The 23,535-nt window shown below is 53.5% G+C and overlaps 1 protein-coding gene across 1 annotated transcript in view; it reads left to right on the top strand.

The window, feature by feature from the left end:
* The window catches only part of GAS7 (growth arrest specific 7), a 234,432-nt gene that overhangs the window by 104,522 nt on the left and 106,375 nt on the right, over positions 1-23,535 (top strand). The gene's annotated exons all lie outside the window — the stretch shown is intronic.

Below are 23,535 nucleotides of genomic sequence, written 5' to 3'. Positions count from 1 at the left end.
CTGGGTGTTTTGAATTCACCTCTGGGCTGCCAGTGGTGGTCCACACTGGTTTTCAGGGAGACAATGCGAAGAACAAAAGCATGTGAATGGTACAAATAAATTTCATTGACAAATTCCAGCAACATCAAGAGGAACTCCAAGGAAGCATGGTTTAAGCACTCACTCTGAAGTGCCAGAGTGAGGGATGTCTGTGCCACCTTAACTCTGACCCCGCAGTGTGTGCTGTAAGAGGCCATCTTTAGTTCCATGGTACTTCTCTGGCGTACAGGATTCAGACTGGTGCATGGCTGATTTCAGACATGGCCATTATAGTTTTAAACTGAAAGCTATTTTTTCCATCAGCTAAAATGTCTGTGTGATTCCAAGTGCAAAGTGTTCCATCACATAAGGTAGTGATAATTGCAGTCCATGTGTCTTGGCTTTTACCGAGCCCATGTGCTGTGGTAATTGGTGCTTTATAGGCAGGGGGATAATATGGATGTAGAACCACTGATCGTGTGTAGTCACTTAGAGTTTGAATGTTGCAAGTTTGTTCTGATCTCCTATAAATGAAAAATGTCTGTGGGTTAAAACTTCCAAAAGTGGTTACGTGACTTAGGAGCCAAAGTCCTCTTTTCCAAAGGCCCTTAGGCATTTAGGAGCCCATCTTACTGGATGTCAATAGAACTTCAGCTCCTGTGTCACTTGGGCACTTTTGAAAATTTTACCCTAATTCTTAAACTTGCAAAAAGACCCCATTCCTAACCTGAATTGAGTGTGTGTCAATGCAAGGGGTCTGTGGACAGCCTGAACCAGTGGCTCTAACGGCTGTGAAATCGCTTGGGATAAGTACAGAATAAACTGACAGGAACCCATTCATCTTTCTTGGTCTGAGCCAAATCTGTCTAGATTTGAGCCACCGGCATCAGAAAAAGAATGTATTTTTCAAACATGGTGCTTAGGCCACTCAGGCTGCCACCTCCTCCCAAGAGGGCCTGTGCTCTGGATTGCTGTTTTGGGGACTGCCTTTTTCATTTCCTTTTAAAATCAGCTTTTCTCTTCACTCTAAAATGTTTGTGCCAAACATCCTCCCCCCCCCACCCCAGTCTGTTCAGGCTCTGTGCATGTGTAACCGACACATCGCCTGGGTGTGGTGTTCTGTCCCCTCTAGTGGCACCGAGACCACTTAGAGAGAGAGATTAATGAGTCTGCTCTACAGCCTTCGCTATGGCTGTTAGAGGCTCATGCATTTAGCTCCAGAGGTCCCAGGTTTGATCCCACCCGTCAATGACTGGGGTCTGTCGGCGTTACACATAGCCAGAGATGCTGGGAGAGAATGAGCGGACTTTGCTCCTGCCCCATGCAGTGGTCTGGTCCTCCAAGCTGCAGGGGCAGACGATAATAATGAGAGCTGTCCCCAGAGCTGTATCTTTACAAGGCACCATCCCAGCATTCCTGACAAGCTCCACACGGAGCTAGGGCAGAGGCAGTGGCCTACTTTTCCAGATGGTGAAATGGAGTGGAAAAGTAATTTCCCAAGGCTGTGCAGCAAGGTCTGATGGGGTAGTGGAACCCAGGGCGGTGCTAACCCACACCCCACATGGCCAGCCCACCCTGCATATCCAGCTGCCTGTAGTCTCGCCACTCTTCTGTGCGCACAGTAAGGCTGACACAAACTCGTGGCCAACTCTCACACTGCACTTTCTCCACTGGAGATCTCAAAGTGCTGACAAAGGGGAGGCACAAGTAGCCCTATTTTCCAGGCAGCATAACTAAGCATCTCTAAAGCCACTGTTTCTGAGGTCCTGTCAGCTGGTGTCTGAGGCAGGGAGCTATTGTCACATCAGAGATATGGCTCCTGGTACCTGCTCTGCCACAAGTCCCCCTACTGTCATTCATCGTTCCTCATAAGTTGCCCCATCAGTTCAGGAGGAGGCGTGACATTTACAGTTCACACGCGGTACATGACTGGAGGATTCCCCAAGCAGCAGGGGTGAAGTGCAGAGCATTGCTAAGGCCAGTTGTAAGCGTGGGTGTGAATAGAACGTGGCTTTATTGAGCCCGGGGCTCATAGGTGCTGGAACGAGGGGTGCTGGGGGTGTGGCAGCACCCCCTGGCTGGAGGTGGTTTCCATCATATAGAGGGTTTACAGTTTGGTTCAATGGCTCTCAGCCCCCACAACTACAAAAATTGTTCCAGCACCTATGCCTGGGCTCTGAGGTGCTCAGGGTGGGGTGGGGAGAGTGGGGACCCTGTTTCCAGGCTGTGTGACTCCCAGAACAGCTGAGTGCTGATGGCTGTAGGGCATTCTAGGCAGGAGCGCCGGCAGCCTTTTTGGCGCCCTAGGTGGCGGAAGGTCCCGCCCCCAAAGTGGCACCCCTGATGGAGGGGGCGGACTGTCCTGCCCCTGAAATACCACCAATGACCAAGGTGGCTGAACATCCAGCCGCCATGGTCGCCGCCCCCCAAATGTCAGCGCCCTAGGCGACCACCTAGGTCACCTAATGGGTTGCGCCAGCCCTGATTCTAGGGGTTCTTTAACTGCACTCCATGTCTGCTGCTGCCAGCGCTGGTGATAAGCCATGGGATGGGGTGGCCAAACCATGGCTCATGAGCTGCAGCCAGGGCTCTTTTACAGTTAAAGTGCGGCTCGTGGAGGACCCCCTCTCCATTCTCCACCTAGCAAACTGCAGGGGAGCTCGGGGCTTCTGCCCTGCGGCGGGGTGGTAGGGCTAGGGGCCATGGGTAGCACGTGACTCCTGATCCCCTGCCCTCTCCCCCGCGGGACCCTCGTCCCCCTGCCCTTCCCTGCTGCGGGGCTTTAGTCCCACTACCCTCCCCTGATGTGGTGCCCTCATCTCCCTGCCCACCCCACCCCCCGCAGGGCCCTCATCCCCCTGCCCTCCCCTGCTTCAGGACCCTAATCATATTGTCCTGCAGTGCTATGGAGCCCATGTCCTTCCTCCCTCCCCCTCCCTGGGGCCCACATCTTTCTGCCCTCCCCTGCCGTGGTGCAGTCGTCCTCCTGCCCTCTCCCACCGTAGGGCCCTCGTCCTCCTGCCTGTCCTCGCTGCAGGCCCTCGTCTTCCTGCCTTCTGCCCTGCCGCGGGGCCCTCATCCCCCCAAGTTCCCCTGCCAGGGAGCCCTTGTCCTTCTGCCTCCCCCGCCACGAGGCCCTCATGGTCCTGCCCTCTCCAGCCACAGGATCCTCGTCCTCCTGCCCTCCCCCCCGCAGAGCCCTCATACTCCTGCACTCCCCCATTGCGGGGCCCTCATCTCCCCTGCCCTCCCCTCTGCAGAGGCCTTGTCCCCCTGCCTTCCCCCCCCCCACAGGACCCTAATCCTCCTGCCCTCCCCCTGCCTGGGGCCCATGTCCTTCTGTCCTCCCCTGCCTTGGGGCCCTTATCCCTCTATCCTCCCCCCCCCACGCTGGGCCCTCGTCTACCTGCCCTCCCCTGCCATGGGGCCCTCGTCCCTCTATCCTCCCCCCCCCCACGCTGGGCCCTCGTCTACCTGCCCTCCCCCTGCCTGGGGCCCATGTCCTTCTGTCCTCCCCTGCCTTGGGGCCCTCATCCCTCTATCTTCCCCCCACCACGCTGGGCCCTCGTCTACCTGCCCTCCCCTGCCTTGGGGCCCTTGTCCCTCTATCCTCCCCCCCCCACCGGGCCCTCGTCTACCTGCCATGGGGCCCTAATCCTCCTGCTCTCTCCCGCCGCGGGGCCCTTGTCTCCCTGCCCTCCCCTGCCATGGGGCCCTTGTCCTCCTGCCCTTCCCAGCTGCAGGGCCCTCATCCTCCTGCTGTCCCCTGCCGTGGGGCCCTCATCCTCCTGCCCACCGCTGCCACAGTACCCTTGTCTTTCTGCTCTCCTCTGCCTTTGGGCCCTAGTCCTCCTGTCCTCCCGCGCCACAAGGCACTCATCCTCCCGCCTTCCTCCCCGCAGGGCCCTCATCCCCCTGTCCATCCTCCCTGCAGTCCCTCGTCTTCCTGCCCTCTTCCCTGCCGCAGAGCCCTCATCCCTCTGTGGTCCTCTGCCTTGGGACCCTCGTCCTTCTGCCCTCCTCCACCGTGGGGCTCTCATGCTCCTGCCCTCCCCAGCCACAGGGACCTTGTCCTTCTGGCCTTCCCCGCCATGGGGGCCCTTGTCCTCCTGCTCTCCCATCCTCCCCTGACTTGGGACCCTTGCATAAGCACCGATTTCCTCTCTGACCCATGGGTGCTTGACCCCCCTGCCCCTGCACCACCCTCACCCCACCCCAATTCCACTCCCTTCCCCCATGTTCCCGATCCTGCCCTGCCTCTTTACCGCCTCCTCCCCTAAGCACGCTGCATACTCACTCCTCCCCCTCCCTCCCAGGAAGTCCTAAGCGCAGACAAACAGCTGTTAGATGGTGGGCAGGAAGCATTGGGAGGGGGAGGAGTGGAGACGTGGTGTGCTCAGGGGAGGAGGAGGCGAGGAGGGGGGACGTGGTGTGCTCAGGGCAGGAGGAGGCGAGGAGGGAGTGGGGGTGGGGGGTGCTTGGCTGCTGGTGGGTGCGGAGCACCCACTAATTTTTCCCCATGGGTGCTGCCATGGTGCCCTCGTCTCCCTGCCCTCCTCCGCCATGGGACCCTCATCCCCTTGCCCTCCCCTGCCGTGGGATCCTCGTCCTGCCCCCCCACACCCTACCCTCCCCTGCTGCGGGGCCCTCGTTCCGCTGCCCTCCCTCGTCGTGGAGCCATTGTGCCCTGGCCCTCCCCTGCCACAGGGCTTTCGTCCCCTGCCCTCCCCTGCCGCGGAGCCCTCGTCACCCTTCCCCGCCCCCCCCCCCGGTGCTGTAGGGCCCTCCTCTCCCTGCTCTTGCTGTTGCAAGGGCCCTTGTCCCGCTGCCCTCCATGCCATGGTTCTCCCTCCTGAGACCCAGGGTGGGTGAGGACCTGGCTGTCTGAAAGAGCAGCTCCCTATTCACACACTGCTGGGATAGGGGCCAGTAGCTGGGCACACCAACAGTCGGACTCTGCCGCTCTGGCATCAGAGCAGAGGCCATGATGGGCCACCATCTCATGGAGTTCATCCAAATTCAAGTACAGGCAGCTCTTCTAGTGACTATTGAATGGAGAGGGTGAGAGATGATCTAGGGAAAGAAGGAAAAAGAAGTTAAAACACACACAAAGCCAGTCTGAAATCCTGGAGGTCAGGGAACTGAAATCGCTTGGTCCATTGGCTGTGCTCCTTCACTGGTGCTGGCTGCCTACATACTTTGGTATCTCTAGGCAGCAGGTAGGATTCCAGGACTGATGGACGACGTGCTGTTCCACTTCAGAAAATCCTACCTTCCTCTTTTGCAACATCCACAAAAGGCTCTTATGAAGGGCTGTTTTACAAACTAAGGAACATGTTTGATATGCTGCAGATAAAACACAATCTTTTATTTATTCCCTTTGCAAAATTAGGAACAGAGCATTGTTTGTTATACAAAATATGCAACATACTTGCATGATTTGTCCTTTCATGAACATGTGGAAAATTTGGCAACATCTTGGCTCATCTTATCCAGTGCTCCGTGCATTTCAGTCTAGTATGTATGGGAAACTTCAGAGAACATTGCCTTGTTGATCACAGCAGAAAATAGGCTGTATTTTCAATTAAGAAGGTCATAGTCAAATTCTACCCTGCTTTCATTCTTGTAGACAATGGATTTAAAAGGTCATAAGAGAGTGCAGAATTGTGGACCCATTGTATAGTATATTATATATCACCACGACCACCAAAACCCAACCCTTTTCCCTAAAAACAACTACAAAAACCAGCCATTATTTAGGTTGCAAAATCAAGCGCTTTAAAGTTAGGGGATGCTAGATTGAAAGTAGCTCTCAGAGCCTTCATTTGCCATTTATACTATGTATTTTAAAACAGCGTTTAATTACATGATCACATGTTTTTTCCTCAGTGGGCTTTCAACAGGGTTTGAATCTAGAAGCTTCAAATCCCCAGCACAGATTTTTGCTACTTGAGCTAAATGAGCAGTAGTCTGGTATCTGTGGCCACTAGAGGACATGCTACATTTGCCAGTTGGTTACACAGCTATTAGTGACAGAGGTGGAGTGTTGAGTATCCGGATTCCTGCATAGCCAAGCACAGATTTGGTGCATTTATTCTGAAATGCAATGTGGTGATGTGAATGAGATGTGATTTTGGGACCTAGGTTCTTCTACCGGCAGTTATCTTGTGCTGCCTTTCTGTTACTTTATTTGTGAATTGGATGAAAAGTGAATTGGTCTGCCTCCCAGGGCAGGGGTATGGGGTCTTGGTCAGTAATGGAAGCTGGGAACAGGAACATGAACCCTGCTAGGAGAAGTGAGGCCAGAACCCATGTGTGACGGATTGGAACTCCCTTCTGGGATGCCACTTGATGTGCTAGGGTTTAACTGAGTCTCCCCTGCTCAGTCAGCCTGGGTTCCTGCTTACTGCTTTGCTGGAATAGGCTTTCTGGCCTCTTGCAGCGCACACACACAGGTAGGGCCACTCTGTGAGAGGGCTCCCCCAGCACTCATGCCCCCCTCCCAGTTAGAAATTACATAAACTGTGTTTTATTATGAACAAGCAATATGTTTATTAACTACAAAAGGTGAATTTTAAGTGAATATAAGAGATAGAACAAAGCAGATTACTGAGCAAATAAAACAAAATACTCAAACTAAGCTCAATATACTGCAAAGTTTCTGTAGTTCAGAGTTCCAGTTATATTTCTTTTCCGACTGGACCCTTGTCTGAGTCTAGATGCCCCTCCCCCCCGGCCTTCCCTTCAGGTGGCTTTATCAGTCTTCCTTCTTTGGCAGACAGGCTATGGAGAGGAGGAGTCCCGTTTGCCTTCCTCACCACCCTTAAACAGGATTTACATAAGGCAGGAATCCTTTGTTTCCCAAATTTGTCCCCCATTCCTTTCCAGTGGAAAGTTACAAGAAGTCCCAGGAAATGCTTAGCAGCAGGTGACAAGACCACTTTACTGTAGTGTCACAGTTACACGCCTCCCAGGAGGGAGAGAGATTAGTATCGTCCTGTTTTTGTTGTTCCTTCAGGATGGCTCATCAAATTTGACAGCCTGTCGTCTGATGGATGTCTTCCCAATACACACCCAGTTGTAATTGTTACATAGTCCATATTTCTAAGTTTAGATACAGAAATGATACATGCATACAAATTGCATAATCACATTCAGTAAATCATAACCTTTCCAATGATACCTTACAAGATCCATCTTGCATAAAGTATATCTCAGTTATGTCATATTCATATCATAAGCATATTTTCATAAAGAATATGGAGTGAAACATCACACTATGGATTGCAGCAAAGTGCATCATCCCCAGAGTCAGAGAGTCTGTTCCATCACATGGGGGAATGTGGCAAATCGTGTGACTGAATTACCAACATCAGAGGGTTTGAGGCTTGGGACTGTGTCTCTGTGTGAGAGAGGAGTGGGGTTGGGAACCCATGTGTGAGCACTGCAGCTTTGACCTGAGAGTGCAGAGGGGCTAGTTTTGAGGTTCTCTGCCCAGTAAATCCCAGCAACAAGAGTAGCCACAACTCAGCCAGGTGTGAGAGTGCCTGCCCTGCCCGTCTCTGCTTAGTATTGCCCTTCTCCAGACACTGAGCTCTGACACAAAGTTTGTGCTAATTAATACAATGAAAAACTTGATTTCATGTCAGCTCAGATTGCATCAGGACAGCCTCCCCCTGCCAGCCAGAACCTTAAAAGCATGGAAATAAAGAGAAAAGTCTCCAGCATTCCTTGCTGCTGGCCCATCACCCCAAATGCAGTCACAGCACTCTGCAGAACCTTAGCTCTGACCTCATGAAATCATAGGACTGGGAGGGTGTGACGAAGTGGGGATTTTCCCTTGTTATCTTGTAGGTGAGTCTTACTGTTGAGCCTATGTAAGTTTTACTGTTTTGCATGAATACTGTGTGTGCCTCAGTTTCCCTGTGTGCTGCACCAATACCTTGGTGGTGGAAATAAGGGTGTGTGACTTTGGCTGAGACCTCTGGGGCAGGTGAGGCTGCTCCAGCTGCCTGTCCATATGCTATGACTGGTGCCCTTTGTAACCTGAGATCCAAAAGGGGGATGTAACCAGGTGACGACCACATGACTCTTTGCCCGGAAAGTGAGACAAAGACAAGGAGGAAGAGCAAAGGGGGGGCAGGATGGGTCCTGAGGTCAGGTTGCTGGAAGCTGGCATTCTTCTTGGGGGGACTGGAAGAAGGGGAGTCCAGGGCTTCTGGCCCAGGACTCCCCAAGATGGACTTGGCTGAAAGTCACTGATTTCTGTGATAGTAAGCTCTGTTCTGCACTGTGTTCCTGTCAACTAACACACCTTCTGTTTTACTGGCTGGCTGAGAGCCACATTTCATTGCGCAGCTGGGGTGCAGGGCCTTCTGGCTTCCCCAGGAGCCCTGCCCGGGCAGACTCGCTGGGGGAAACACACGGTGTGGAAGCGGATGCTGAATGCTCTGAGGTCACACCCAGGAAGGTCAAAGCTGCATAAGCTTCTTGCCCTGGCGACAGTATGCTCAGAGAGAGGAGGCATGCTCCCCCAGAATCCTGACTGGCTTCATATGGAGTAGTTCCAGAGCATCGCCTGGTGATTCTGTGACACAGTTTTGACCTTCCTGGGCCTGACCTCGGAGCATTCAGCATCCCCTTCCACACCGAGCTGATGAAAACCAAAGACTCCCTGCCCAGAACTCTCCTGAAAGAGAAGAACCTAGCCCCACGGTGCAACACAGCAGAGAAGTCCATTTTGCAATCTGGCAATGGTCAGGGTGGGAGGGCTGGTACACACTGAAGATTGGCTTATTTCATTTCAGGCAGTGAGAAAAACAGGTTTTACACCTCTACATTTAAAACCCATGATGATCTGTGGTGTATGGTGCAGTATGCTATTTCCTCTGTGTGTGTTTCACCTATCACAGGGGAGGGCTAACTGCGGGCCAGATCCGACCAATCAGGGCTTTTAATCTGGCCTGTGGGATTGCCAGCCCTGTGGTGCAGCAGGGCTAAGGCAGGCTCCCTGCCTGCCCTGGCCCTGCGCCGCTCCCAGAAGCGGTCAGCACCACATCCCCGCGGCCCCTGGAGGAGGGGCGGGGGTAGAGGGCTCCATGCGCTGCCCTCACCTGCAGGCACTGCCCTCTGCAGCTCCCATTGGCCAGGAATGTGGAACCCACCAATGGGAGCTTCTGGAGTGGTACCTGCAGGTGAGGGCAATGCATGGCGGAGCCGCCTGCCCCATCCCATCCCACTCCACCCCCAGGAGCCACTGCCAGACATGCTGGTGTGACACAGGGCCAGGGGCAGGCAAGGAGCCTGCCTTAGCCCTGCTGCGCACCACTGTCACCCCAGAGCCGCTCGAGGTAAGCAGTGCTGGGCTGGGGCCTGGACCCCGAACCCCTCCTGTATCCCGCACCCCTCCTGCACCCCAACCCACTGCCCTGAGCCCCTTCCTGAACACCGCACCCCCTTCCACACCCCGCACTCCCTCACGCATCACAAGCCCCTGCCCCAGCCCTGCATTCATGGCCCTGCATGCAATTTCCCCACCCAGTTGTGGCCCTCGGGCCAAAAAGTTTGCCCACCCCTGACCTATCAGCTCAGGTGAAGATGGGGGGTGCTATCTAGGCTGCTGAGGGTACTGAGGAGGGGGCTACTCCTCTCATTGTCAATTCATGTTGCCCGTCCCCTGCTTACAGTTCATTCTCTCCCCTCACTCTGTACAGGCCTGTACACACACACACACACACGCCCATGTACATGCACCCCTACACATACATGCAGACATGCAGACTCACACCTACCTGTACATGCACACACACTTCATACAGAAAGAGCCCCACAGCTCAGGGCAGGCTGGCCCCTCCCATACCTAAAACCCCCAGTCTGCCGGGCAAGAATCCTGCATGGAGCAGCTCTCTTCACCCCTCCCCACTTAAGTGGTGGTGCTGAGCCCTGGAAGCCCCTTTCTGAGGGGCCCCTTAGCAGACCCCAGCCCCTGAATATCCTGGCCTGACCTTACATTTTACATTGCTCTTCTCCCTTTCTCTCATCTGAAAAGAAAGGGCATTCTGTGGCCAATGCTGTTTATGTGAGTGTCTGTGCCTGGCATTGCCCAGCCTCCAGCAGTGAGTTCTGTGCCTTCCAAGTTGTTTCTCTGGCCTGGCACATTGGGCACTTCCTGCTTAGCTATCATGGAGTGGTGACGTCTATGCATCTCCCTCACACATGCCGGTAGCCAGGGCTTTCCCTGGCTTTCATCTAACTCCTTGCTGTCGGCACTTAGTCTCTGAGGAAATGAGAACTTGACAAAGATGTGTTGTCACTTTGGGGGAAGGTAATTGTGGTTTCAGAGGCAAATTATAGTACAGCTCTTTTCAGCCTTCAAAACATGGCAGAACCTGCCCATTGGGAAAGTGAATGTTATCCTGTCAGCCAGTTCCAGCACAAACAAGGTTCCTGTTCTCCCATTCAGGCTTAGCGTCCTGTGACTGTCTGTCAGTGTTACCCATATGCCCCAGTGGCTGTGCTCTGGCAGGGGATGGGGGAGTGTCAGCCTGCTCGAATGCTCATTGTCTGTAGCAGGGAATGTGAGGAGTCAGGCACTTAACCGGAAAGAACGAGAACTGCTACAACACATTCATGGTCAGAAAAAGCTTTATGAAAAGATCTGTAATTTGCTGTAGAGATTGGAACGGCTCCTTGGGAAGGGACAGGCCCTCGCCAGTACAGCCAGCAGTCTCGTGGGCATTCTCGGCGCCACCCCTCAAAGGCTGACCTGGACTAACTCCTGGATCGGATCTGTTGGGCCTTGGAACTAGGGGGCCCCATCTCGCCACCATTCTGCAGCCAGAACTCCCCCTAGGTCCTGTCTGTGCCGTGTCTGAGGAGCTGGTCCAATGGGATCCTGTTATGGCTCAGTTCTCCAAAGGGGAAGGCTCATTTGTTGCTGCAGCAGGAGTTGCTGTAGGGTGGCCGGTTCTGTACAAAGTCCAGCTACCTCGAGCTTGATCCAAACACGTGGTGTCTCCCTTGTGTGACATTTTAGAGGCACCCTGATTTGTTACACCCAGTGTTTCATGTGGAATCTCAAGTAAGGGAGGGAGGATCCCATCCCATACTCAGTCCCCTCAGCCTCACACTGCCTCCCTCCTGCCCCTTGCTCAGTCCCCCCAGCCCCAGGCTTAGTCCCTCCCTGCATTCTCAGTCCCATGCCAGTCCCCACAGCCTCCACTGGAAGAGGGGCCTATATTGGCTCTTCTGTGGCTTGTCTGTGGCCTAGTATAGGTGCTAGAGGGATGCAAGGAGGGAAAGAGGACCCAGGTGGGATCGGTCTCTGGCCAGGTGCTTCATTTCTGATGTTGTGGAAAAAACCACAATTGCAGATTTGCTCACGTCATTTCCTCCCCATCTAAACTGAACCAGAAGAGCTGCTCCCTGCACTGTTTCCACGCTGGACCAGCGGGCTGTGTGGGTCCGATCTGGGCCCTCCAGTCTGCATGTTCTGGTTCTGTCTGGCTTTAGATGTCAAGTGCTGATTCTGCCCCCTCTGACACAAATTGAAATGAGACTTCGGTGAGCTGCTGGTTTCTTTAAGGTGCAGCCTCTCAACAAGCACTGTTGAAATTGTGAACTGGAAAAGGTGTTTGACAACGCCCGGGCTCACTCCCAGCTGGGAAGAGCAGGAATCTCTGCTTTTCACACCCACTCGCTCCTGGCTGACTGGCTGGCGGTCAGCCAAGTGAGGTGTAGGCTGAGGTGGTGCCTCCAGCAGTGTCTGGCAGTGGACACTGTTCAGGACTGTAGGCAGCTGTTCTGTCTCTGCGAAGTGTTGCACATGCCTGCTGGCTCCTGAGACACAAATGTATCCAGTTTGCTATCGGGCTCAGGTTACTGGCTGCTTTTCTGCACCCCAAGCAGCCTGTATATTCTCTCCAGTGTGAAGAGTCAACTAGAAACTCAGTTGTTCTGCCGGAATATCAGGAAATAAATGTCCCCAGGCTGGTTTGGATTGCAAAAACCATTGCCTTGTGAGGCATTCAGAAGTTCTTGCATACATAAGCTGATGGAAGGAATGTGTGTGGGAAGAACACATCTGTCTGAGGCAGAAGGTGACTTGGCTGGGTGCTGACATTTGGATTCAAACTTGGGCACGTCCCTAGATACTGTGGATCTTTTGGGGGGCAAATCCAGGTAAGCTGGAACTATTTCTGGTTTCTCTTTTATTTTCCTGCTACCTTGACAGTCACAGTGAAATAAGAAAGAACCTGACCAGTGGATGCACCATTTGTACAATCAATGCCGAATTCCTAGCTGGCACTGTCTGAGCCCAAAGCAGGGAGCATGGTACTATGCCCACCATGTTACAGGACGGGGGACTGTATCCTGGAAAAGGACATGGGGTTATGGTGGATAATCAGCTGAACATGAGCTCCCAGTGCAACGCTGTGGCCAAAAGGGCTAATATAATGCTTGGATGTATAAACTGGAATCTCAAGGAGCAGCAGAGATGTTATTTTACCTCTGTATTTGACACTGGTGCAATCACTGCTGGAATCCTGTGTCCTGCTCTGGTGCCCACAATTCAAGAAGGATGTTGATAAATTGAAGAGGGATCAGAGAAGAGCCACAAGAATGATTAAAGGTCGGGAAAATATGCCTCATGGTGACTGAGCTCCTTGAGTCTTTCTATTTAGTTTAACAAAGAAAAAGTTAAGGGGTGACTTGATCACAGTCTGTAAGTACCTGTCTGGAGAACAGAAATTTGGTAATAGAGGGTTGTTCAGTCTAGCAGAACAAACTGTAACTAGATCCAATGGCTGGAAGACATTGAACAGTGAGGGTAATTAACCACTGGAACAGTTTACCAAGGGTCTTGGAGGAGTCTCCATCACTGACAATTATAAAATCAAGATTGGATGTTTTTTCTATAAGGTCTGCTCTAGTTCAAAGTAGGGTGTCAGCTCAGAAAAATTCTGGAGGGTGGGGGAGGGATCAAAACTAGATGACTCTTAACCCTTCACCTTTGTTATTCAAGTCAGGGCAGAGCACAAAGTGGAGGACATAATAGAGCCTATAGACCTATGAAAAGGTGGGGAGGGCAAACCAAGGTCTGGGGGACAACTGCCCCCTTTCCCCATAATAAATGACACCCATAGTTCAAAGAGCAGTTAATTCACTCTAGCCTGTGTTATGCAGGAGGTCGGACTAGATGGCCTTTCCAGCCCTACAATCCATGAATCTGTGGAATGGGAAGGGAGGAGGGGCCAGACAAGGGGATACAGTGAGGTGGCCAGGTGAGGGGGAACGGGAGGGGAGGTGGGGCTGGCTGAGAAGGAACAGTTGAGGAGGAGTCAGCCAGAGTGACTGATGTACTGACGCCCCTGATGTACTTTGACACTGAATTGATCCTCTTAACGCAGAGAGAATCTCTCCTGTGCTGGGTGGGGCTGTCCCATGCCAGTGTCTGAATGCTGGGTGCAGAGCAGTGTGAGACTGGACACATGCCCAGGATGTGGAAAAGGGCTCTGCTCTGTGATTGAGGTGACTAGGTCTGCACGAGGCCCTGATTCAGGACCACGTGTAAACACATGCGTGCGCCCGTCCCTACTCAGGAAAGCACTGAGGCTTAACTTTAAGCATATGCTTAAGTGCTTTTACAGTGAATGGTGCCTTGCTCAACTGGGTCTTATGGGTGTGAGTGTACAGCGTGTCTGCATGGTTAGGCCATCTGGGTGAGCATTGTTGGGAAGCTGGCAGTGTTCTCCAGTTGTGTGGGTGGTGGTTTCAGCTGGAAGATGTTTGTCAGCATGTGAAGGGCTTTCCTGCTGTTGCTCTGATGTGATACAGCTGTGATACCTCTCACATTAGTCAAGGAATAATGCTCTGGAAACCTTGTCCACCCTGTACTGGATGAGTCACATGTTTCTGACAAGCAAGAGTGTATATTGCTGCTGTTTACTGTTCCCAACTGAGGTCCAGTTAGATCAGGAGTTCTCACAGGAAATTTTTGGTGGCCTCACAGTGCTCTGACAATTTTTCTTAAAATATTCAATTAACTTTAGGAAAAACAAATACATATGCATATATACATGTCCAAATCATTGTAATTTATTTATGTAGGGTTTTTTCACAGAGTCAATAATAAAAATAATGTACAGTTTTCTCTGTTCTTTACTGGACCTAAACAGAATAGAAACAAATAATGTGTTTTTGCATGTTCTTGTCCATTTTTGTTGTTTCTTTTGCTTTTTTTGGTTGCTTATTTTTTTTAAGACTTGCTAGCCAGTAAATCTGTTTCTGTAAAAAGTGATATTTGTATTTTGTTAATATCACTTTTCACAGCAGCAGACTTGTTAGCTAGCTGGGAGGCAGTGAAAAGTGATATTAATAAACATACACATATCCTTTTTCACAACAGATTTACTCAGCCCTGGCAGGCTGGGGGACAAATTAAGCCCTGGATAGGGAGGTGGGTAGCAATCAATGTTCCCTCTAATTTTTTCCATCCATGTGCGGAATAAATTTTATGTGCACTGAGGTAATGTGTGAGTGTGTGCCACCAGTAGAAACAAAAAACCTAGATATAATATATATATTTTAAAAGTTACCATAGGGATAATTACTCCACCCAGGACAGGTTAAGCATTTTAGAACTCACTACTCAAAGAATTAAATTTAAGTGTAAGAGAGAAATAAAAATTATGAAATGAATCAACCAGTCAAAAAACTAAAATAGCACACGTTGAAAGAATAAAATTACAGAGAATATATGTGCAAGAAGTAACAACAATCATAGGCGGCAGGTTTGTATAATTTTTGGTGGGGCCCAAAATGGTGGTGCCCCCCCGCTCCCGCCCTGTAAGCCGATATAAAATGAAGCTACAACGCGTCAGCGCCACAAGATTACAAGGGTCAATTAAAAGTGGAAAGTCAGAAGCAGCACTTGCCTACTTCAATATACGGTATTATATTTTGTTGCATCTGTTGTGATGAAGTGGGAATGTTCTTAATATTTTCTCTGAATACTGTGTGGGTGCCTCAGTTTCCCCTGCAAGATGCCAACTGAAGGTGTTGGGGACAAAGAGATCAGGTGGCCTCCTTGTCCAGAAGAGACACAGAGGCCAGAGGAGGGAGTGTCAGTTTGGAGCTGGCTGGGGAAATTGGGAGAGACCCAGAACTTGGTTCTGGGCTCCCCACCCCCCAAGATGGACCTGACAGAGGGGTTCTGTTTTCTGTACCAACAAGCTCTGTTTAAACTGTGTTCCCGTCATCTAATAAACCTTCTGTTTTACTGTCTGGCTGAGAGTCACATCTGACTGCAGAGTTGGGGTGCAGCGACCTCTGGTTGCCCCAGGACCAGCCTGGGCAGACTCACTTTGGAAAGTGCATGGTGTGGAAGGGCATGCTGAATGCTCCGAGGTCAGACCCAGGAAGGTGTAAGCTTCTTGCCCTGGAGACAGTATGCTCCGAGAGAGGAGGCTCCCCCAGAGTCCTGACTGGCTTTGTATGGAGATGTTCCAAAGCATCACAGCATCCCCTTCCACACCGTGCACTTCCCAGAAGTCCGCACAGGCACTGACACTCCCTCCTCCGGCCTTTGTCTCTTTTCCAGGCATTAGGAGGCCACCTGATCTCTCTGTTCTCCAACACCTTCAGTTGGCACCTTGCAGGGGAAACTGATTTGGGAGAAATGAAGTAAAAGCTGCCCAAACCGAGCTTGAGCACTCCTGAATTTTGAGGTGTTCAAATCTGGAAGGCAGGTGCTGGGGGTGGGAGAGGGCTGTGGGCTCCATGGGGGAGCATGGCAGCAACTGTCTGGAGCTGCATGGAGCCAGATACGCTGGTCTGAGTGGCACAGTAAGCAGTTTGGGGGTTGGAGAAGAGGTAGGGAGTTCCGGGGGGCAGTCAAGGGACAAGGAGCAGGGGGAGTTGGATGGGGCAGAGGTTCGAAGGGGCAGTCAGGGGACAGGCAGCAATTGGATAGGCATGGGAGTCTAAGAGGTTTATCAGGGGACAGGTAGGGGGTGCGGTCCTGGGGGGGGGGAAGTTGGGTGGGGTCTCAGGAGGGGGCAGTTGGGGACAAGGAGAAGGGAGGCTTAGATAGGGGCTGAGGTCCCAAGGGGCAGTTAGGGGCAGGGGTCTCGGGAGGGGGTAATTGGGGAACAAGGACCAGTGGGGCTTAGATAGGGGGTGGAGGTTCTGGGGGGCAGTTGGGGCAGGGGTCTGGGGAGGGGGCAATCAGCGGACAGAGGCTGGGATTCAAAGGGCTCTGGGCTGCCTGCAACCGCGGGGAGCCCGCAGCCCTTAAAAACTCAGCCGCGGCAGGGATTTAAAGGGCTCTGGGCTGCCTGCAACCGGGGGGAGCTGAGACCCTTTTAAATCCCAGCCGCAGCCGGGAATCAGAGGGCTCTGGGCTCCCCGCCGCAGCAGGCAGCCCAGAGCCTTTTAAATCCCAGCCGCGGCCGGGAATCAGAGGGCTCTGCGCTGCCCGCTGCGGCGGGGAGCCCAGAGCCCTTTAAAACTCAGCCGCGGCTGGGATTTAAAGGGCTCTGGGCTGCCTGCACCCGCGGGGAGCACAGAGCTTTTAAAATCCCAGCCGCGGCCGGGAATCAGAGGGCTCTGGGCTCCCCGCCGCAGCAGGCAGCCCAGAGCCCTCTGATTCCCGGCCGCGGCTGGGATTTAAAAGGCTCTGGGCTGCCCGCCGCAGCAGGCAGCCCAGAGCCCTCTGATTCCCGGCCGCGGCTGGGATTTAACGGGCTCTGGGCGGCCCGCCGCGGCGGGGAGCCCAGAGCCCTCTGATTCCCAGCCGCGGCTCGGATTTAAAAGGCTCTGCGCTCCCCGCGGTTGCAGGCAGCCCAGAGCCCTTTAAATCCCAGGCGCGGCCGGGAATAAAAGGGCTCTGGGCTGCCCGCGGCAGCGGGAAGCCCAGAGCCCTCTGATTCCCGGCCGCGGCTGGGATTTAAAAGGCTCTGGGCGGCCCGCCGCGGTGGGGAGCCCAGAGCCCTCTGATTCCCGGCCGCGGCTCGGATTTAAAAGGCTCTGGGCTCCCCGTGGTTGCAGGCAGCCCAGAGCCCTTTAAATCCCAGCCGCCGCCGGGAATCAGAGGGCTCTGGGCTGCCTGCTGCGGCGGGGAGCCCAGAGCCCTCTGATTCCCGGCCGCGGCTGGGATTTAAAAGGCTCTGGGCTCCCCGCCGCAGCAGACAGCCCAGAGCCCTCTGATTCCCGCCCGCGGCTGGGATTTAAAGGGCTCTGGGCTCCCCGCCGCAGCGGGAAGCCCAGAGCCCTCTGATTCCCGCCCGCGGCTGGGATTTAAAGGGCTCTGGGCTCCCCGCCGCAGCGGGAAGCCCAGAGCCCTCTGATTCCCGGCTGCGGCTGGGATTTAAAAGGCTCTGCGCTCCCCGCGGTTGCAGGCAGCCCAGAGCCCTTTAAATCCCAGCCGCGGCCGGGAATCAGAGGGCTCTGGGCTGCCTGCTGCAGCGGGAAGCCCAGAGCCCTCTGATTCCCGGCCGCGGCTGGGATTTAAAAGGCTCTGGGCTGCCCGCCGCGGTGGGGAGCCCAGAGCCCTCTGATTCCCGGCCGCGGCTCGGATTTAAAAGGCTCTGGGCTCCCCGTGGTTGCAGGCAGCCCAGAGCCCTTTAAATCCCAGCCGCCGCCGGGAATCAGAGGGCTCTGGGCTGCCTGCTGCGGCGGGGAGCCCCGAGCCCTCTGATTCCCGGCCGCGGCTGGGATTTAAAAGGCTCTGGGCTCCCCGCCGCAGCAGACAGCCCAGAGCCCTCTGATTCCCGCCCGCGGCTGGGATTTAAAGGGCTCTGGGCTCCCCGCCGCAGCGGGAAGCCCAGAGCCCTCTGATTCCCGCCCGCGGCTGGGATTTAAAGGGCTCTGGGCTCCCCGCCGCAGCGGGAAGCCCAGAGCCCTCTGATTCCCGGCTGCGGCTGGGATTTAAAAGGCTCTGCGCTCCCCGCGGTTGCAGGCAGCCCAGAGCCCTTTAAATCCCAGCCGCGGCCGGGAATCAGAGGGCTCTGGGCTGTCTGCTGCGGCGGGCAGCCCAGAGCCTTTTAAATCCCAGCCGCCGCCGGGAATCAGAGGGCTCTGGGCTGCCTGCAACCGCGGGGAGCCCAGAGCCTTTTAAATCCCAGCCGCCGCCGGGAATCAGAGGGCTCTGGGCTTCCCGCTGCAGCAGGCAGCCCAGAGCCCTCTGATTCCCGGCGGCGGCTGGGATTTAAAGGGCTCTGGGCAGCCCTGGCGGCGGCGGCGGCAGCGGCGGGGGGGCGCTCCAAGCAGGGGAGAAAAAACATTGGTGGGGCAGAGCCCCTGCTTGGGATTTATTCATGGGGCTAAAGCCCCAGAGCCCCATATAAGTCGGCGCCTATGACAACAATAATAATACAAGTATGTGTTGGGAGGTGAGTGTGAAAGACTGTGTGTGTGTGTGTGAGACACAGAGAATGTGTGTGTGCTGGCTGCTAGGAAGTTTCTGAGAGACGCCGTGCGCTGTCTCTTTAAGGCACTAATTGAAAGCTTTCCTGCTCCTGAGCCCTGTCCCCCCACCCCTCTCTGCCGAGATGGGTACATGGGCAGGGAGGAGGGGGAGAGACAGAGTGTGTGTGTGTGTGTGAGAGAGAGAGATTGTGTGAGCTGTCCGCTGGGGAAGTCTCTAAGGGTATGGCTACACTTACGGTTTGCAGCGCTGGTAGTTTGCAGCGCTGGTCATCCAGCTGTGTAGGAGCAGCGCTGGTGTGTGGCCACACTCACAGCTACCAGCGCTGGTGTGTGGCCACATTTGGAGCATTTGCAGCGCTGTTGGGAGTGCTGCATTATGGGCAGCTATCCCAGCATTCAAGTGCACCAACGTGCTTTTCAAAAGAGGGGGGTGGAGGGTGGTGTACTGTGACAGGGAGCGGGGAAGATAGAGAGAGTGGATTTTTGGAGCCAACACTGAGTGTTAGCTTCCTGGATTGGAAAAATCACAAAATGTTCATGAGCCCTTAGTCTTAACTCTAATTGCAAACAGCCTGCCTGTTTGCTGTGATCAGTGTTTGTTTTTTTAGATAAGCAGTTCAACGGAGCGATCGGCTCCGTTCTGTTTCATTCACTCTTCCTGCCTGCCTCTCATTTGATCGTTCACAGCCAGGTATAGATAGCTCCTGTTTGCTGTGATCAGTGTTTGTTTTTTTAGATAAGCAGTTCAAACGGCTCCGTTCTGTTTCATTCACTCTCCCTCCCTGCCTGCCTGCCTCTCATTTGATTGTTTACAGCCAGGTACAGAACGGAGCTCCGATCGGAGCTCGTTCACAACAAAACAAAGAAAGGCTGCATAACAAAACAAAGAGAGTAATTTATAAAAGCATTCTGGGATACACCTTATTCCCTGGAGGCCAATCACAGCGCTGGTGTGTGGCCACACTTGATGACCAGCGCTGCAGCACCAGCGCTGGAATCCTTATTCCCCATGCTGAGTGAGGTGTACGGCCAGCGCTGCAGCCAGGGAGTTGCAGCGCTGGAAGTGCCCTGCAGGTGTGGCCACTTACTAATTGCAGCGCTGGTGGAGGCTTTCCAGCGCTGCAAATCGCCAGTGTAGCCATACCCTAAGAGACCGTGTGCTGTCTCTTTAAAGGCACTCACTCACCGCCCAAAGGCTTCTTCAGATCTTAGATCACAGCAACTCTCTCCTGCTCTGAGTCCTGTCCCCTGTCTCTTCTATCCTGGTCGGTGGAGATGGTGTGCAGGGGAAGGGGGACACCCTGACATCAGTGTCTCCCTCCTCCCCTTCCTGCTCTGCACAGCCAGCAGGAGGGTCCTGGGAGCAGCTGCAGGAGCAGTGTGGCTGCAGAGCAGCAGGGAGAGGGGCACCTGAACACAGGCTGCTGGATGCGCCTGGCTCTGCAAATCAAGTGTGCTGCACTTGAATCCCTCCTGGGCATGTGTGTGTGACCATGCAGCTCAGAAGGAACACAGGGGATAGGTAGGCAGCTGGGGCAGGAGGTGAGCTTGGGGCTGGCAATCACTGCCACACTGCTGGGGGATCACATGGATTCACAGTTGGAGTCTGAAACCTTGCGGCTGGGGGGTCAGAGCCCACTGCCACACAGCCGGAGCCCGAGGCCAGAGGAGGCAGAAGGTTGGGGGGCGGGTGAGCCTGGGGCCAGGGCTGGAGTGAGGGCTCAAAGCACAGGGCCAGGGGATGGAGCCCCTGGAGCCTGCCACCCCAGGTCTGAAGCCCAAGCCCCACTGCCTGCCTGCTCCATCAGCGTTTGTGGCTCCAGAGGGGAACAGGGCCCTGTTGAGAGCCCTGGGGGAGGGGCCACTGCTTTGTCCCCCTCCCCCACCCAGGAGGCTGTGGCCGCACGAAAAGCCCCGGGTGGCCTCATGCAGCCACGGCGGCCACATTTGAGAAACGCTGAGTTAGATGGTGCCTCATACTTTCTGTAGATCTGCATGAGTAGGAAGTCATGTCATGTCTTTACTATGTGCTAGACAGGTGTATCTCTGCTAGAACCTGGGAACTCTACTTGTATGTTGCCTTGATCCTAATTAAGGTTCACTTATGTGCATCATGGCAAAGTAGACTATTAAACTGTAGCATCGGAGGGATTCCTATGGCCAGCACCATTGAGCACTGGGACACAGACCTTCAGACAACCCTGAAACGTGTGTACACAAGCAGTCATTCTCTTTGCACTGAACCTCCACTAGCCCTGAGAGACCAAGGCTGTAGGCTGCTCCTCCTGTTCTGGCCAGGCCCTGTACACATTTTTGTCAGACATAGAAACACCACCCCATAGCCCGCTCCTGATGCCACAGGTCCAGGCTTTATTCCTCTTCAGCAGCACTGCTCTCCTGGGCACTGTACTCTGCCCTTCTTGTTTCTCCAGCTACTGAGACGGTTATGGGCCTTTCTTCTGCAGCAGCCTAGGCTTATTCTCGGAAACAGTTGAACCATTTGGGCTGGAATTTTCCAAAACATTCCAGCCCGAGACTCCCAAATTAGAAAATTACAGCCCAAGTGGTTAATGCTTGACAAAGTTATAAGCAACTGAAAACAGAGTATTATAATGGGAAGAGTTGGGCAGCCTTAATAACAGGCAGCACTAGGAATTCCACTGGCAACAGTGAAAAGCCCTGAGAAGGTTGAAAGGGGACAGTCTGGCTGGGCTCCTTGGATGTTACCAGAGCTGTGGAGCAGCTCAGTGCAGCAAGTCACTGGGACTGACATGGCCCCAGCTGAGCAGGGAGAATACCCACTCCAGTGCGGGAGTCACTGTGTGCTACGCTGGCTAAGAACTGGCCCTTCTGGCCCTGACCTCTGGGAGTTCACAGCTCCTATTGGTTAGCAGCAGGGACCTCCTCCTCCTATAAAAGCCAGACCTCCTAGGGGGCCAGGCTGGTTAATAGCATAGGAGGAAATTACCCCACTCCCTCCAAGGGGAGGGGCGGACTGTGATTTAAACCAGTCTCAGTGCAGGCTTCAGGTAATTTCCCTGTAACCAACCTGCCCCTTTCTATCCATCTCCCCACAGCTGCTTTTCCCCTGCTCCCCTTCTTCAATTCACTGCAACCAAGAGGGCTGTAGTGAGAAGGAGAAGGGGAAACAGGATGAGAAAAACATAAACAGCACTTTGTTTCCTGGGGTCTGAGCCAGAAATGCCCTTCCTAAAGCCAGACAGTTTCAGAACTAGCACACACACCCCTCACCCCCAAGAAAACATCTTTACAATGATGGGCTGTTTGAGCTCCCCTGGGCGCACAGCTCTCAGCAGGGGCACTTGTGGGCAGGCAGCGGCATCCCTGGCTGCAAAATCAGAGAGATGCAAAGTAACATTGAGGGCAAAGGAAGAAATCTCCTAACAAACTAACAGCCTGTGAAGATGCATAATTCCCACATGCTGCCAGCAGCATGGTTGTGGGAGGAGTGCAGGAGAGGCTTGTGCCACCTGGATGCAACCAAGCACTGCAGGAAGAAGCTCTAGGGCCCCCTGTGTGGATGGTGATAGGAAGGAGACAGAAACTGTTTCATCCCCTTCAAAGAGGTGCATTGAGGAGCCATCTATTATCAAATTTCTGTTCCCCATGTAGATACTTATAGACATGATCAAGTCACCCCTTTGCCTTCTCTTTGTTAATCTGAATACACTGAGCTCCTGGAGTTGATCACTATCATGGATGTTTTCTAATCCTTTTCATATCCTTTATCATTTCCGTGGCTCTTCTCTGACCCCCCTCCAATTTATCAATATCCTTTTTGAATTGTGGCCACCAGAGCAGGACACAGGGTTCGAGCAGTGGCCACACCAGTGCCAAAGACAGAGGTAAAATAACCTCTCTGCTCCTACTCGAGATCCCCCTGTTATACATCCCAGGCTCACGTTAGCCCTTTTGGCCACAGCCTCACACTGGGAGCTGCTATTCAGCTATTATCCCCCACGATATCCAACTCCTTTTCAGAGTCACTGTTTCTGGGATAGAGGCTCCCGTCCTCTCAGGGTGGCCTGCATTCTTCTGGGGACGAGGGCTGCGGAAGGGCTCCGAGTAGTGCAGAGATCCTGAATGGTGGCTAGCCTGCCTTTCCATTACGGCAGCGTTGCAGTGGGTTTGTTCTGGTTGACTAGGCCAGACTATCCATAGAGAAAAAAAGGAGAAATAAGTTGGGAAAGGAGAAACAGACCATTTGGGAAGGGGGAATAGCTTGTACCTCAACTCCACATCCCACATGTTGCATCCCACATATCAGGGTTCAGCCGAACCAGATATGGAACTGGTTCCCTCCCCTCATCTGTGAAGGTTTGATGGGGTGGTGGTAGATTGTGCAGTCCACGGAAAAGATGGCAGCCCTGATGGTGATGCTTGCTTGCCCTTCCCTTTCTGTCCACAAGCTTAAACAAGCTGCCAAGTAACCCTGAGAAAAGTTGTCTAAAAGGTGGCAAGGTAGCTTGTGCCCTTAAAATTATCCTTCAAAACACTGTGGTGATTCCAGTGATGGCCCCTTCTGTTCCTAGGGTCATTTTGTTGTATGGCTCTAGTGATCTGTGCCCTTCCCAGGAGCCTTGATGCCCCCATATCAATTTTTAGCATAACACACCCAGTTTGTTCCAGTCTCCTGGGCTGCTTATTTCATAAGCAGTTTGCCATAAGAGGCCCAGCTAAGCGTTTATTACCTGAGCACCTTGGTGTACAGGTCTTTGTACAGCCTGGCTTCTCCCGTCTCTCAGCCAAAGGATGCTTTTGGAGGCAGTAGCTTGCTCTTGTGCTGGAAGTCATGTTCTCCAGCTCCCTCTGACTGACCAGAACCTCCATGTTGTCAGGCTAGCCTTGTACCTTTAGTGACTGGTCCAAAAAGATCATCAGAGCCTACTACTGGTGTTAGTTGATGCAGTGCTCTTACGGGTCAGCTGATGGAGGCCTGTCCTTTGGTATTAAAAGTATTTTGGTCAGTCCCTACTCACCGCTTGTGCAGGGGGAATTACAAAGTGATAGCTTGTGTGGGGATTTCAATTCCAGTGAACCTCAGACATCTGGCATGAGTTTTTCCAG

The sequence above is a fragment of the Mauremys mutica genome, chromosome 12 (genome assembly GCF_020497125.1).
Source record: "Mauremys mutica isolate MM-2020 ecotype Southern chromosome 12, ASM2049712v1, whole genome shotgun sequence".
Taxonomy (NCBI): Eukaryota; Metazoa; Chordata; order Testudines; family Geoemydidae; genus Mauremys; species Mauremys mutica.
Note: the sequence above shows the minus strand (reverse complement) of the source record. Positions and strands in the feature narration are given on the sequence as shown.